The sequence below is a fragment of the Chrysoperla carnea genome, chromosome 2 (genome assembly GCF_905475395.1).
Source record: "Chrysoperla carnea chromosome 2, inChrCarn1.1, whole genome shotgun sequence".
Lineage (NCBI taxonomy): Eukaryota > Metazoa > Arthropoda > Insecta > Neuroptera > Chrysopidae > Chrysoperla > Chrysoperla carnea.
In genome coordinates this window covers 57,425,837-57,443,379 of record NC_058338.1, presented here as the reverse complement: position 1 = coordinate 57,443,379, position 17,543 = coordinate 57,425,837, and the positions used below count along the sequence as shown (strand labels likewise).

The 17,543-nt window shown below is 30.3% G+C and overlaps 1 protein-coding gene across 11 annotated transcripts in view; it reads right to left on the bottom strand.

Annotated features, from left to right (window-relative positions):
* Nucleotides 1–17,543, bottom strand: part of LOC123294299 (collagen alpha chain CG42342) — a 635,738-nt gene that overhangs the window by 80,218 nt on the left and 537,977 nt on the right. The gene's annotated exons all lie outside the window — the stretch shown is intronic.

Below are 17,543 nucleotides of genomic sequence, written 5' to 3'. Positions count from 1 at the left end.
TTTATAACAGACTGTGGGAAATACTGCAAAACTTTTGACGAAAGAGCAAAACTAGCTCTAAATTTAAAAGCAGTTACAGATTGCACAAAAATTTAAATGGCAAACGTATCAAAAGTTTATTTAAGCAATCCTTTTTTTTAATAATTCTATTTTTTAATTTAATAATAAAAAGCAGTTATATTTTTTAATAAGAAAAGACTTGTGATTGGTTGTGACGTACCGATATTCGTTGAGGCTATGAAGCTTTTTGAATCACGCTAAATTCATATTTTTCGGCTTCTTTCCATGTAAAATTGTGTTAAATAATATATTGAAAACACGTTGAGAGACAAACCATTTGTAATATTGAATTATTTTATCATTTCGCCGTGTGGTGGCGATATGTTGACGTCACTGACGTTTAAATTTTTAGTTTAGAAAAACCATTTTCAAATGTAATATTTCAAAAAAAATCAATTAGAAAAAAAAATTTATTTTTTATTAGTAATTTTTAGTTCTTTTGATTTAAAATAAATTAAAACATATGCAACTTCTCTATTACCAACCAATTTAGTGTAAACCAACTTTTCTAAAATCCAACGGGCAGACATTAGTTTTATTTTTTTTTTGCTCTAACGTTTGTTGCTTTGAAGAGGAGCGTTTCCGATCCCATGGTCCTCACACTAAAATGTTTCTTTTACTGTACTTTATTACCCTTTGATTATTTACTATTTTTTCCGATACACCCAGTATTGTAGAATTCAGTAACAGTGTAACACAAACAGCAGTCATAGTAGATACTGGTTTATTCGTCGATTAGATTTGTAACTAAAGAAAAGAAAAGCTATTTGTATTATTATTTACGAGTTAAGGATGCTACATGTATATTGTATGTGTATGGATATCGTTTAAAATGAATACTATAGAGTTTTTATTCATGTTCGAAGTACAAAGTGGCTACAATTATATACGGACCATCAAAATGTTAAAATTAATCAGTTGAAAATGTTAAGTTTACACGAACTTCGTTTTGCATATGAATCAATGCTATTTAACTAGGTGTGAAATATTTTTTATATTTTTAATAATTACAAGTAGATTTTTGCATTTTCATGGAAATTAATTTGTAAGAGACCATTTTATTGCAAATTTTATCTATTTTTATGAAAATTGAATATATAAAGCCAACAAAATTGTACCCTTATCGCGTACTTACTTTTTTTTTTAATTTGTTCATTTTGAGTTGTGTTTTCGAAATATATGGATGTGATAGCTCAAAACTTAACAAAATATTTGTTACAACAGTAAAAATAAAAAAATTCTGGCAAAAAGTATTTCTGCCATCATAATCGATGGCACACCTAATCCACATTGTACCTATCGTTAAATAGTATTATGTTAAACTACGAAATCCGTGTATGTACAATTTTACTGTCACGGTCTTCACGACTAACATTGATTTGTCAAGCCTCGGTTTTCCAACAATTGCTCAATATTACTAAACGAAACTTTGGTTTGTCAATCCTTACTCAGACCTAATAATTCAAGGCTTGATTTTTCAGCTCGTGCCCTAGGCTAACGAAAACTCTCCCCTAACAATTTCGTGTGTTGGCTGTTCAATTTCGGTCATCAAGACAGTCATTGTCCACTTTCACCCTGACAACTTTTCTCAGTTCATTTCTAGTTTTTTATTTCTGAGATTTTAGAACCACTGTGTTTAACAACTAACTTCTTGCCAAAGATTTTATAACATACATACACACGTAGTTCCAGTCATTTGTTCTTGATCCCATTTATTGTACGTAGTAGATTTACGTTTGGTTGGTAACAAGCAAACAAACATTACCGGACATTCAAATCCATACATCATTTTTATTGTCATTTCTATAATATTATTTATTTGAAATCATTATTTAAAGATCAAATGAACTGGATGTATATAAACAACTTTATATAGCTGCTGTATGCTTGGTGCTTATAGGCTTTTCAAAAATATAATGAATACTATGTTTCTATTACTCTCCAACTAGTCTAAAATTGAAAAAATGGTTACACTAAAAAAAAATTCTTAATACGTTATGAGGTTAACGTATCTCCAACTTTTCGAAATTGAAGAAATGATTACACTAAGAAAAAATTCTTAATAAGTTATGAAACAACGTTATGAGCTAGTCTCAAACGGGATGGGGTTGAGTGATGATGTTGACACAAACGCATAAGTTGCTTGTATGAAAGTAATATACTATACAAATTTCAAATATTGTTGTTTTGAAATGCAACATAGTTTTAAACTTTTAATCTTTTTTTGATTGGTTCTACCACTTATAAATATTATAGCAAAATGCTTATGTGATTGTCACAACTATATGAGCAGGTAAAAAAATAAAAAGTTTGTACCTGTTTATAGGTTTATTTAAAAAAAAAATTATATTTTACGAGTCGGATTTGAACCAGCGACATATATATTACTATTGATTTTAGTGTCTACAGCGTAACCAACTACGCTACCGATACCAAAAAAGGGACATATTTTAAAAATGATCAATAGGTTTATTTCAAACATGTAAGTAGAAATTTTTTTTAAATTCATCGATTCGCTTTATTTGCACGATTTTATATTGCAACTAAGTACAATTTTATTCTCCATCATCATCATTATTTATTTTTTAACCAACAAAGCTTATTAAATTATCTAAAATCTTAACAAATCGGATTTTGAAAAAAATAAACAGAAAAAAGTTCAGTAATAGTGTACCATTTTTGAACACAAGGCCTAAACACTTCAGAGCCCAACCAACTACTCTGTAGTCGACAATCTCAACTCAACGAAAAAAATTCGGTGTGTATAAAATTTTCGGTCTTTTGTTCCGTGTCTATTTTTCGATTACTTATAAATTCATATATAAAAATCAACATAATTTCATAAAAGAGAAATCTATCGAAATGACTTTAAACGCTTGGAATGACAAAATTCCTTTGCCATTGATTTTGTTGGACTTGACAAAGAAAAATTTTGGGTAAGTGGTATTAATCTTTAATAATTTTTTTAAAATAATCTACATCAAAAACGTTTAGTATTTATTTCAATATCCCTCGAAAAAAATCTGTGGACATATTTGAAAGGGCTTTAGAAACATGAATGTATCAAGTGAATGCGTTGATATAGAGAAAAACAAGATTTATTTTGATACAGTTCATTTAAACAATTATCCTATCATAAAATATAGTTACTAGATTGGGAGCTACGTACTGGAGTAAATTGAGTAATGCGCTAACGTATACTTCGATAATAGCGTGTGAACTAAATAAATGTAATAAAGTAAATGAAACTTGAAAAATACGATGAATAACAATCCGGGGAACTAAGTTGTTGGATTGACAAAAAATACGACAAAAGTTTAAAAAAATTATAAGACTACTATTTGCAAGTTTCAAAGTAACAAATTCTGTTAATTTAAGTCGGAACTTTTATTTAGGATGGTAGTTAAGCGGTTAAAAATATTATTTATGTGGCTGAAATCAATAAAAGCGCAAACAATACATGAGTTTTTGAATTTCTTTGGTCAATAACTTTTACCAAAAAGGTTTGATACAACGTCGGGACTTACATTTTTCGAAACATAAAAATTTTTTTCTCATTGTCTGTAATTTTTTTTGAAAACAAAATATAAATACATAAGAGCATGGGATGCTTATAATAAAAGTATCGCCAGTTACTTTCTAAGCCAAGAAAATTCTAAGAACTGCATAGAACTTTTAAAAATAATACAGAATTTTTGCACAGAAAGAAATTCTTTGAAAAGATTATAACACTATGAAAATGTTGGGTTTATAAAATACAAGTGTATATAAATGTTTCTACTTTCTTGTCAGAAAATTGTAAAGTTAACAGTTGGGAAGAAATTTCATTTCTGAATAAATGTAATTTAATTTATTCTGCAACAATATGTTGTCACTACAGCTGGTATCCTAAACTATACACTTGTGATGACATTCCTTTTAAAGTGACTACATATAAGCTGAGTCCTTCTAATTAAATAATTTTAAATAGTTTCTATAATGTTGAAATGGAAAACGTTTAGAGAAACTAAGACTATTAATGAGCAAAAGCAAGAGCAAGAAAATGTGTATGTTTTTTCGATTAAAAAAAATAAAAAATTTGAGAAAAATCGATTACCTAACGACCTTCCGCATGAGTAGCGGGTCTCGTAACCACAAAAACACGGCCTCATTGAGAAAACTAATAATATTTCAAGATGATAAACTATAAAAAAATATCGGTCGGTGTCGGATACTTTTTTGTCACCTATCTATTCCATTTCCCTTTGACCGTCTAACCGTCCGTACGTCATCACGACAATTCTAAAATGAAAAGAGATATCAAGCTAAAATTTTAATGGCGTGGTCAAGACGTTAAAAGTGAGTTTGAGTTCATAAATGAGCAGTATAAGTCAATTGGGTCTTGGATCTGTAGAACCCATCTTGTAAACCGTTAAAGACAACCGTTTAATAATAAGAAAAAAAGTTTAAATATAAGAAATGTTATACAAAAATTATTAGCATTTGCTGAAAACGTTTTTTCGTAAACATCATTGTTTACCCTTGAGGGTGCAAGTTAGGACAAAACTTTCATGTTCAGTCTCTTTGAAGCTATAGTTAGTTTTCTTCCATACTTTAGTTACTAGTTCTATTCTTGTGAAAGACTCTCAAAGAACGAAAAAAATTCTAAAAAATACTTTCGAAGATTTTCGAAAACCATAATAAATGGCGGCCAAAAGGTCCCCTATTTGTGTTGGATTTTTAACTTTTCTAATTTATTAAAAATAAAGGAAGCACTTCAAACCCTTTCTATTATTATTTATTTATCTTAGTTATTTACATTAGTCTTACAGAAAGTATTTCTGAAAATAAACAAAATTCAACATAAAGGTTTGGCGCCCGTGTTAGTATCGTGCCAAAACCGAAGACCATGCGTATCAATGTGATGGTGTCAACTTAGCATTGGCTTTTTTAAAATACGTTCGACAATGAGTTAGCAATTTTTCAAAATGATATTGTGACAATATGATTACAATAATAAAAACGAATGACATAACAAAAAAATTTCCTCAACAACAACAAATCTTAGGTCAGTTTATTAACGGCCATGATGGGTCATATAATGAAACAAGTACTTTTTAATTGTCTAGAGAGGTAGACAATAGCTATTAGAGATCAACGAATAACTAATCTAAAGGTACATTTAATTATTTTCCGTTATGCAGATTTGGAGGTAGATACCACAGTTAGCCATAAAAAATATAAATACAGAATAGGCATGTTAACTAAATTTTTTTATCACTTCAGGTGAAGAATTCTCTCTGCACGGGCAAACAAGTGAAATTTGTTTTTGAAAATATTTAGAAGGACGCATGAACGTTTAAAACTCCTAATTAAACAAAGAGTAGTCCAAACACGTAATCCGAAAAATATGTGAAAAAGTAACTGGTTATTTTAAATTTGGAATTATATCCAGAGTGTTCTAAGAATATTTTTTGTTCGGGATTTGAAAAATTTAGTCAGAAGGCTTTAGAAATTAATCATAACTGGAAAAGTTACCTATAAGGGTTCAAAGAGAATAAATATACTAATAAGTGTAACCTAGATCATACAAATAAATTTTAATGGTTATGTCACGATCGCCACAATAACAATTATATCTGTGACACATAAATGTGCTACATCATTGGTTTGCGCTTAAAGTTATCCAAGAAATTGGAAGGAAATCGATCTTATGCTTTGAGCTACAATGGGGCCAATAGATCTGTAGACAATGAAGGCTTTATTCATACTTACTAAATATCTGTGTTTTCTTTCAGTGAATTAAAAATTAATATGCTTATGCAAATTAAATAATAATTACCATGAATGTTAACTAGTTAATTATCTTAGTTTATAATATGCTTCTCGGTAGGAAACACTAGATCATTACTAACTTCACTTCGTAGAAGTTCCTACATTTAAACATGAGACTAACAAATAATTTAAATTTCTATGAAACACTTTAACTTTGTCAACACATGGTGCACCTTCGTTAAGTTGTTAACGTGTAATAAAATTTGTCTACATCTATTAGGTCTAGTGAAAATAAATGGGGTCCGCACGCAGGAAAATAAACGCATTGTAAATATTCTATGATTAGTTATGAAATAATTTTTATTGTTTTATTTTCTAAATTATTATTTGAAACAGGATATTATTAAATTTTCCAACATGGTCACTTCACAGACATTTATTCAAAGTTAAAGTCAAAGATATTATATCGCTTGACAGAGTTTCTCGAAATTGAGCACTGAAATATTATGCTAAAATTGTAATTGAACTAACTAATCGAGGCGAACACAATAAAATAATTGTCTGTCTTTGTTTGATATTATATAAATTGAATCTTGTATCCGACTATAACTTAGATTGGTGAGGAGTACCTATGGCTTAAGAACATTTTTTAATCAAACACTCTTTGGCATGTTATAGTCAACAACTCGAACTATCTACTGATATTCAATTGGAACAGTTCATATGTAGAAGATAATCACGAATACATAGTAAACCTCTAAATTATAATACTAAAGAAGTAACAGAAAATAAAAATAGAGCCGCAAATGAATTCGAGGGTCACTAAGTCGAATGGTAAAATGATCTTTATTCTCACTGATGCAGGAAGCAATAAAAAAGTACATTTAAAACAAGCCAAGTATTCTTACTAAATGAGAGTTGGTGTTTTACTTAGACATTATAGTAATTACCAAATTTCAAGTGTTCGATAATTAGTTCTATGGTTCTACATATTTAGATATGCAATAACAAAGTAACATACTTCTGTCTATGTTTTCGTTTATCAGTTTCATCTTCTATACGTACAAATCGGTAATTTGTCATAGCAACTATCCTTTGATGTCCAGAGGAGTATTAAAAGTGAATTTGAATCAATGATTCTCGCAAAGAGTTAAGTAAGGCAATTGATCAGTGAATTCGGAGAAAGCAATTATAGATAGAAAAGTCAGTCGGAACTGAGAATTAAGTTTTATGTGATAAACAAAAAACGCTATAGTCGTCCAAAAGGAGAGAAAAGGGTTTAACGGGGGGAGGGGGGTTACTGAATAATACTCATCAAGGGGTGCTTTGGAGGAATTTGGGATTTTTTTGTGTTTTGTTTGCTCACTTTATAGCAATTATAAATATTTTGAACTTATTTTCAACAAGTCAAAAGTTTGTGTAGTCGTAGGCTTTGGATTGTCTCACGAACAACTCAGTAACAGCGATGTTGAGACGGCTGTACTTTAAATGTTATGGATCCTGCAAATTTTATAGCTTAAGCTTAAAATTAATGAATTCCTGTTTTTTTTTTTTTTGTTTTTTTTTAATTATTGATCAGAAGATAATCGATTATACGATACTGTTGACTTTGGTGCAATACTCGACAAAGAAACGTATCTATAGACCAACTTCTTAGAATAGGAGAAAAAAGCAAATTTTCTTAAATTTCAAGATCTTTTTAAAGGTAATTCAGAAAGATCAGCTCTCTCAATATCGCTTGAGTAAAAATTATGGTTTTAATTGTTGCAAATAATCTATTTGTTGATCCGTGAACAATTTTTGTGCGTATCATATGCTATAGGACCAATTATCTTGAGGATAAATTATCATTAAGTCAATTGTGACGAAATCATTATACCCAGCCTGGTTTTTTATAAGCAAATCTAGTGCCTGCCCTGTCTTAAAATTGCACTCCTACAATATTACACGTTTCTGTTGTATTCTAAATAATTGGCTTGTAGCATGTTGATGTTTTTTGTTACTTCATTTGAAAGATGGTATATTATTTGTAATACACATCAAGTGTATCCTGGCAGTAGCTCTTCGAATTACTTCAATAATATAGTATGTGCCAGAAATCCTAAACCTCTCTATCATGTGATATTTTTAACGAGGTAGGTCGGATGATCGAAAATATTTTAAGTTTCAAAAATTGCGCTTATTAAAGACAGGGACATCTCATGGGTATCCTTGGACTGGACCTTGATCTTCAAGGTGATTTAAAGGTGAACTCGTTTTTGTTACAGGTAAAACATAGGCGATATATACCATCAATTTAAATTAGTAAGTTGTTTCTTATGAAAACGGGAAAACTTTTTACTTGAATCATTTTTTTTATACCATGTATATATGAAATATACATAGTATATTAAGTTTAGCCCCAAGTTTGTAACGCTTAAAAATATTGATGCTACGAAAAAAATTTTGGTATAGATGTTCATAGAATCACCTAATTAGTCCATTTCCGGTTGTCTGTCTGTCGGTCTGTCTGTCGTCTGTCCGTCTGTCATCACGATTACTCAAAAACGAAAAGAGATATCAAGCTGAAATTTTTATAGCGTGCTGAGAACTTAAAAAGTGAGGTTACGTTCGTAAATGAGCAACATAGGTCAAGTGGGTCTTGGGTCCGTAGGACCCATCTTGTAAATCGTTAGTAGATTGAACAAAAGTTTAAATGTAAAAGATGTTCCTTATAAAAAATTTAACAACTTTTGTTTGAAACACTTTTTCGTAAACATCACTGTTTACCCGTGAGAGCGCAAATTATGCGCAAATTGTATAGTTTGTTTATTTTGGATATATCAGTTATATATGTGTGACATGCATGTGTGTGTAATGTGACAGAGTAGTCAACACTGTCTATACATGGTATTTCAACAATTAACTCAGTCAATTGTTTGTTTTCACTTGTTTTTTTTCAAAATATGAATAATGTACGAATAGACACTGGTAAACAAGGTATATATGAAAATTCCTTGGAGTGTTATCATGAAATAGCGTTTTTGAATGATCTTTTTTTTTGTATGACATTACGATTAATCTATATCATTCATAAAAACAAAAAATTGGATTCAAAATTTAAAATTTGGAGCAAAATTAAATAGTTTTATTACATTTTTATGTTCATCTATTCTGTCGAAACTATTCATATATCAAAAAAATGTTTCAAAAAAAAACCTAACCTGTATGAAAACGAGTTTCCATGATTGATTTTGAAGGTTCAGGTCCAATATCATTGAACGATGGCTAAGGATTTCTGGGACATACTGTATAACTAACATGGCATCTGGTATTGCAAACCATATTTATCTAAAGCTAGATTACTATGATAGTTTCTTTAGCAATATCTTTTGTGTTTTCATATTTTTCCTAGACTAAAAAACAAACCCAAACTATAAACAATTGGCAATAATTCAATGCAAAAAAAAAAAAAAAAAACATATGATAGGAAACATTTTTACACAGCCCCAGCAAGCTTTAGTCACGTAATTGGGAGATATTTTTTACAAAAAGTTACCATCTACCACTTAAATTTAAAAAATAATAATGTATGTATTACTTAAAAAAACCTTAAAGTTTTATCAATTTTATAAAAAGTTTCAAGTTTTACAAAAATAATTTTAGATTTTTATTAAAACATCTTCGAAACAATTGTGGTTGCCACGTAATTAAAAACGGATTGAACTAGCTGTCGTGGTATTGAAATAACAAAATATTAAATACTAGATTGATACCCGACCGCTTCACTAGGCTTAAAAGTAAAAACCGCCGCTTTATAGCCTCCACCCTCTCTTGATATATACAGTTTTCAATTTTGTTAACCGAATTCAAACCAAAAAAAGGAGGTTCTCAATTCGACTGTATTTTTTTTTTAAATTTAAAATAGTCGTAATTCATTGAGTATATCAGAATAGTTGGCTATGATTTATTTGACAATTACTATTTTAAATATTTACAGAATTCTTAATTTATGGTTCAAAATGATGATTATAGATGAAACATATGAATCTATGATCATCATTTTGAACCATAAATTAAAGACTTCTGTAAAAATTTAAAAAATGGTAAATGTCAAATTCAATTAAATTTTTTTATTTTTATTTTTTTAATATATCTTTATAAATTATAGTCCATGTGATATATCAGTTATATTGCTGTACAGTTTTATTAAAAATCATTGCTGACTTTCACATTTATAATATATAGGAGAGCGGCCCCGACGGACGTTGTCCCGTAAAAACGTAACTCCAATTCATGAATACCTATACTACGTTTAGCCTGTCCGCTAAACCCATCCCGCTAAATCCCAATTTAACTCCTATTTATTGGAGTGGCCTGACCTTCGACCTTTGGCCTGACCTTTGATAGTAGAGCTCGCTGCGCTCGCATATGGCTCTAATAAATGCCTATTGACAATACCTGAATACTATTAAAAATACATAGTACACATAGTATACATAATGTGATATGATTTATATGCGCTCCCACCATTTAATGAAATTTCATTTTTTTGGTACGGAGCCCTCAAAAACAGTTGTACTGGACCAAATTGTAAATATAAACCATCCTCGAATCCCCTTGAACTCACACAAAAAATTTCATCACAATCGGTCCAGCCGTCTAGGAGGAGTTCAGTCACATACACACGCACACAAGAAATATATATATTAAGATAGGGATTAGTCGAGTTAGGTATTTACAAATACGATTCACTATAGCTCTTATATTATGTTTTTAAAATACACGTGTCTCCTCTTTAAGTAGTAAAATTTTTTGGACAATCGTTCTTGTCCATTTAAATGATAATATCTTCATCCAAAAAAATTTTTCACATTTACGTGGTAACATCTATAGAATGGACAACCCTGTATAGCAATCATTCTTGTCACAATGTTCCTTTTGAACAAACAATAAACATGCTTTTGTTGTTGATTCATTGAACAATATTATTGTCTATAATGATTAGTTTTGTAGTTTATCTATCATTGTATAAATACGATTTTTTTTGATATGTAAGCAATGTTAGTTTTCATAAAAGTTTTGTAATTTATATGAAAAATGAATACACACGGCGAAAGTGCTAGGTTTAGAGACATTGACACTAAATTTTCAGTCCTTAAAAGTTTGTCTTTTTTGTCACGGCTTAGTACACCGATCGTAGGTAAAACAGGATGGTGCTATACAATGTTTTTAGACTTTCATATTTTATTTTAATTAATCTATAAGCTAGGGTACCAAAGGTTAGGTTAGGTTAGAGTGGCTGTCCTGGGGTAGGGCACACTTAGACCATAGGGTCCATTGTGATACCAAAAAAAGGTTGGCCCATCCTCGGCCACTACTCCATGAACCATTTGGAGGTGTTTAAGAACAGCAGGAGAGCTTTGATGTCGACGGACTCCAGGTCGGAGAGGTCGTCAAAGAGAGGCTGGCTCAAGTAAGTCCATATCCTCATGACAAGAGCTGAGCAGTGACAGAGAAGATGAGACATTGTCTCCTCCTCCTCACCACTGTGACAGCTCCTGCAGTAGTCGTGATATATTGCCAGGCCCAGGCGTTCAGCATGCCTGCCGCCAAACCAGTGTCCTGCTATAGCCGCAACAACTTTGCGAACAGAGGCCCTTGGAAGTGATATAAGATCTTCGGAGCCCCTGCCATTGTATTCAGACCATATGTGTCTTGTAGTACCACAAATATGTTCCTCCCTCCATCAAAGGTACCTAAAGAATTCTGTAACTCTGTGGAATATGGATCTTAGTGGGTTCATTGCTGAGTCCCAACTCCTATGATTGTTTCTTATATTTTCATATTGAATGAACGATGAACCTCGTCAGCTGTTTACCTGTTGAATGATAAAAGCAGGGAAACCCGGAAACGAATCATAAATTCCGAGAGCTTTGTTATAAAAAATAAATAGAAATTTTATTTTGTTATTTTTCTTCCATCATCTCGTCCATTCGCTCATTTTAAATTGAAATATAGATTTATTTTCGTAAAATATTATTTCTGTTGGAGGGTACAAATAACACTTTTAACTACGATTAGGCATTAAAACTATTGTGGTCTAATAAGTTATGACTAATTAATTTAAAGTTAGGTATGGAAAACCCTATTAGTGGTTAAACAATAGTCTCTCCTCAATATTGTTAAGGGAGAGTTGTTTTACTGATACATATACACATAGATCACCCAATAAAAACCTTTCTAATTTCTATTCTAAATTTCCCTTTCTTAATATGGCAGCTAGTATTTTGATTGTTAATGGGTTTAAATCAAAAAATTGCATAAAGAAAAATTATAACGAAAACTAATACTTTTTAATTTTTGTGAAAACAAAGAACTTTTTGATCATTCTCTGGCAAAAGTTTCTTTGCTTCTGTATCAATTTAATTTTACAAATAATTTCATAGTAATCCATTTTTCATATGGATTTTGCAAAATCGTTTGTAAGAAAATCATCATTTCATGGAATACATGATAAAGAAGAGAGGGTTCAGTGCGATTTTGAAAACGTTGAGAAAAAAAAATAAATGTAAATAAACAAGCAATTTTAATAGCTTAAATTGTTCAGATATATAAAGAAGTTTGCGAGAAAATGATCTAAATGTATCGGAGTCCGATAAATAACTTTAATGAAGTCTGTTCTGATGTATACGTTATTCCAGGCGACCAAGTTATCTTTCAGTGCTACAAGCTTTCTTTCAGTGCTACAGGTGCCAGTTGTCTTGGTACAGTTTCTATTTCTTCTGATATTCTTCTTTTCAAATATTACTTTATTATTATTATGAATGGTCATTAAAATGCTTAAATAAATAATTGACGGGCTATTTTAAGAGCTTTTAGAAAATCACACACTCCCTTGCCTCTATATTCGATAGAACACAAGTATTGAATTAAAACAAAAATTGAAAAGTTTTGTCTTCTGCGTACTGTACACACATAGTGCATACTATTATGAATGACGTGGGAATACAATACTATAAACCAGCTCAACAAAGATTCATAAATATGTTAATAGATATTATAAATATAAAATTATTATTAAATACAATTGTATATTTCATAAATACAGGTACTGACTCTGGTGAGTCACCTGTGGGTGGTAATATGTAATATACTATGTAGTACCTACCTATATTCATTCTTACTAATAATAATTACCTACCAAACACAGTCAGTCGCGGTTATTCTCCCATCATTAAGCACGCAAACAATTTATTGTGAATTTTGAAAATATTTATTACATATTTTAAAAATGATTCAGAAAATTAAATAATAATAAACAATAATGTTTATTGTTATTATTTTATACCTTGCATATAACTAGTCGTTACCCGCCTGCTTCTCAGAATAATTATTAACTTCCCGCTATAGGTAATAAGTTATTATAATGGGTGCGATTTTCGAAATCGAAATTTTCAACATATCTGTACGTTTCATGGTTAGGGCAAGGCATTAACACTGATTTGGAGAAGAAGTATGTGTGGTGAGTGTACGTACGTACGCCCGTAGACAGAGATCGCTTTGCTTGCCTGAAATATATTGTCTCAAAATCTTTTTATCTTTTAAAATGAGATCAAAGAGATTATAATAGTTCTCATAACATTAAAAATGTACCGAATTAGTACCCTTCCACCGCTATACTTTAACAATGCAGGAGAGATAATATTTCACACCCAACTGATTGCCGATCTTTTGACGTTTCCCCGTAAATCGTTGCCAAAATATATTTATTCAAGATTCAAAAAACCAAAAAAAAATGATGTGTAGCAGGAATTTTGACCGTACCTATTTGATATACGATATTTTGAAAGAGCGACGAAAAAAAAATGCAGTCAAAACTCAATAATTATTATCAATAATTTAAAAGAGTCCCCAGTGACAATTGTTAGAATCTGTCCAAAAACATTTCTTGTCTACTCCGATAATTTTTATTTACGTTTACTTTGAAATTAGACACTGTTTAATTTGTTTCTGAAATCTGAGTGTCATTTATGTCAATACAAAATTGAAATTGCATGACAAATTGCATATAGGTTTAACTTAAGGTTAAAACCAATTCCAAAAAGGCCTGGAAATTTGATATACTTTTAGTTAATTGTCTGTCTCTCCCTGAAATATGTAAAACTCCCGACGCCATTTATCACTTTGTTTCAGAGTTGAATATTTAATTGAGAAAATAAACGGCACCAATATCCAATTTGGATAGCCAAAAAATTGATTGTTAATTCTTCTTTTGCCGAAAGAAACATCGATAATTCCTAGAGTAGGTCTTAAACGTTTTTATAGGGATTCTAGTAATTCATGTAAGTAGCTTCCATATCAGATTCGTGACCCATTTCCCAAGTTAGGGGCTGTTCTTTTATTTTAACATATTTTTATCTTAAAACTGACTTTTAAGCACTGACATTCAATGCTTCCATGTGTAACAATTGTCAAAATAGATCGGAAAAATGACTTAACTGTCATTTAACCATGATGGCAGAAGTATATCAAGTCGGTTCACTTTTTGACAGCATGTGACGGGAGCTTTAATATTGTATTGTCGTCACTCCTCGTGTACTCACGTTTGTTTAAAATGTTACAGTAATATAAGCGTATTAAAAATAATCAATATAAATTATTTTTAAACTAAGATATCAAAGAAATTTAGTCACACCCTTGACCTTATTTAATGAGATCAATATAAAGAAATTTTGTTGACTTTGAAGTCAGATTTGTAGTATAGTCGCAGTGACACCAAAATTAACTGGTTATTCGTATGATTCATGTCTACTAGCTTCAACATAACTAATCATTTTTGATTTAATTTTTTTTTACGATTCATTGAAGCGAACAAACACAATATTACAAACTAACTACCAAACGCAATAAAATTTGTTGTATTAAAGTGTAGGTACTATAGGTTAAAATATATATTGTTCCTATGTATAAATACTAATTTGTAGCTATTTTAATCAATGGCTGTTAGGGCTTTACTTTGTACATCCATTGTATACTGAGTGTCCCAACAAGTAAGATTATGCTCTGTTTTTTATACGTTTAATAATACTTCTAAATGTATACTGTAGCGACCCAATGACCTCCTTTTGTTAATATGAGCACTCTCTTCGTGAAAAAAGAAAGTTCGTTACATGGAACAGTTTAATAGGCGGGTCGATTTAATAAAAGGGGAAAGGTTTCCATTTCCTCAATATCTAGGGGGAGGGAGGAATTACCAGATGAAAAAAATGTTTCTATGACCTTAAGTTTCAGTACAGAATATACGTTTAATAGTCTAGTCACCAAGCGCTTTTTTGTTAAACTTTTTTCAGCAAGCTCGAAAAATTATGAATAGGATATCATTCGATTCAGAATAGCAAGTAGATGATTTTTGAAAAAATCAAGTACCGTTTCCAAAAATTACAATTCTTATTCATTAACAACTTAGTGAAAAAAAAAATAGAGATTTAGATTTTTGCAAACATCTCAAAAAGTAATAAAGATTCAAAAAGAGGAGAAACTTTCAAAAGATTCAAAAAGAGGATAAAATTTCCTACTCACGCAATTGTAAGATCAATATTTCTAATTTTCCCATAGGAATGACTGCCAAAAACGAGTACTCTGCACAAATATGTTTAAATAACTTTAATGATTAAGTGTTGATTTAATTTGAGAAGAATATGCGTTTTGTGCAGTATTTTCATCCCTTGGAGAAAATTAGAAATATTGTCCAATAATATTGTCTTTCGGAAATCTCCTCTTCGAATCCTTTTTTAGATTTCTAAAATCTTTATTAGTTTTTGAGATATTTACAAAAAACTAAACCCCTATTTTTTTTCACTAAATTGCTTATAACAATTGTAATTTTCATAAATCATCTACTTGCTATTCCGAATCGAATGATATCTTGTTCATAATTTTCCAAGCTTGTTGAAAAAAGTTTAACAAAAAAGCACTAACTAACTAGACTATAAAGTTTATCGATAATTGTACGTCAAAACCATGAACACAGACGAATGTCATCTATTACCCTTGATTTCTTTTGGCTAAAGCATTTTTCGGTAGTTAGCGTGTTTGCGTGTTTTCTTTCGTTTAAATGCAATAATGACATATTTTAGGTCGTATTTCCTTCGAAAGCTAACGATTCTCGAAAAAATGGATTGAGGAAATAGAATTGAAAGTTTTATTCTTTCTTTGATCGTTTCTAAGTTGGCTACTAAAGAACCTGAAGAACTAAGTCCAACCTGATGTCAGAACATGATGTCCCCTATCAAACTATGTAAATTTTGTTTAAGTTATTTTTTTATTGATAAACTACAAAACGAGCTATTAGTTTAGTTAAGTTTTAAATGCTCCACCCTGTATATCTTTAAACAGATCAATGTGTATGTCTTGTGTGTATATTGTGGCATTGAAATAAAATGTAAACGTTTAAACATCAGTAACGATCCGTGAAATTGGAATCATGTCTGAATTTAGTAATTACATATCTATTATCTGAATTTTTTTTTTAAGTTTTTTTTTCTTTTCGAGCAAATATCGTACATTGATTACCAGAATGATTTGAGATGAAATTAACTCAAATTTTCATTGTTTACGAAATGAAAGTTATTTTACAAATAGGTAGTTTAAAACGAAATGTGACCGATTTAGGGAGAGTATTGGTGCAAATGTATTTGTACATAGACGCACTCTCCGTCGAGCAGTCTCATTTGGTTTCGAACGACCTATACTTCTTTTAGTATTGCTTTCAAATGAATTCGTATTTACTTGCCTAGGCAAGTTTTATAAAATATATCTGAAAAACTACAAGTCCGTCATTAATTTTGACTGAATTTCCTTGGGTTCAAAATAAGCATTTAAATAATTCTTGTCGGATTCAGGAGATATTTTTTCGAAATTTCTTAAACCGCTTTCAAATTTCAAGAAAATTGAAAAATATAATTTTTTTCCGATTTTAATAATATTAATTTTTTAGTTTGATCAAAGTTTTTGGTAATCTATGAGGATTTCCGTTTCCGAAGTAAAACCATAAGGCTAAATGTGTTCATTACGAAATGACTGGTTGGGATATCGTACCTGATGCAAAAAAACGTCAAGTTATTATAAAAAGTTTTTTATGGATGATTAATTTTATTGTAGATCGATATTTAGGCCGAAAAAGGATTCAACTTTGATCCCAACGTTATTGACAGGTATTACGGTGGAAACTTTGACTCGTTTACTCTTGAGCGTAGAATTTAAATTCGTTCTGAAATAGGTACATACAAATTGGGACGCATTTATCATTGGTATAAACAGCGAGTACCTCCAATTTTAAAAACCAAAACAAGTTATGTTGTTTATTTTTCAAAATAAAAATTTGAATGCGAATTATCAGAGTCAATCACAAATTCTCGATCCGGGCTACTTAGACACCTGTCTTTAATCCCATAGGGGAGAAACAAATGTACTAAGCAAAATTTTTTATTTATTTTTTTATAGTGTTTATTTAAAGTCGCTCTGACAACCTAGGTACAAGCAAAATTTGTTATTATTAATCAATTTAGTATTCATTTGTCAAGACGCTTGCGATCAAAAAATTTTTACAATTTAATAATACAGCTTACCCTCTATAAATGATTTTGTATTTTGTATGCAAAAATTTTGTATGAAATTGATCTAATCTAAAAGCAAAATGATCGCAGCTTTAAAGAAATTTTAACGTTTAGATAAGAATCAATGTGGTG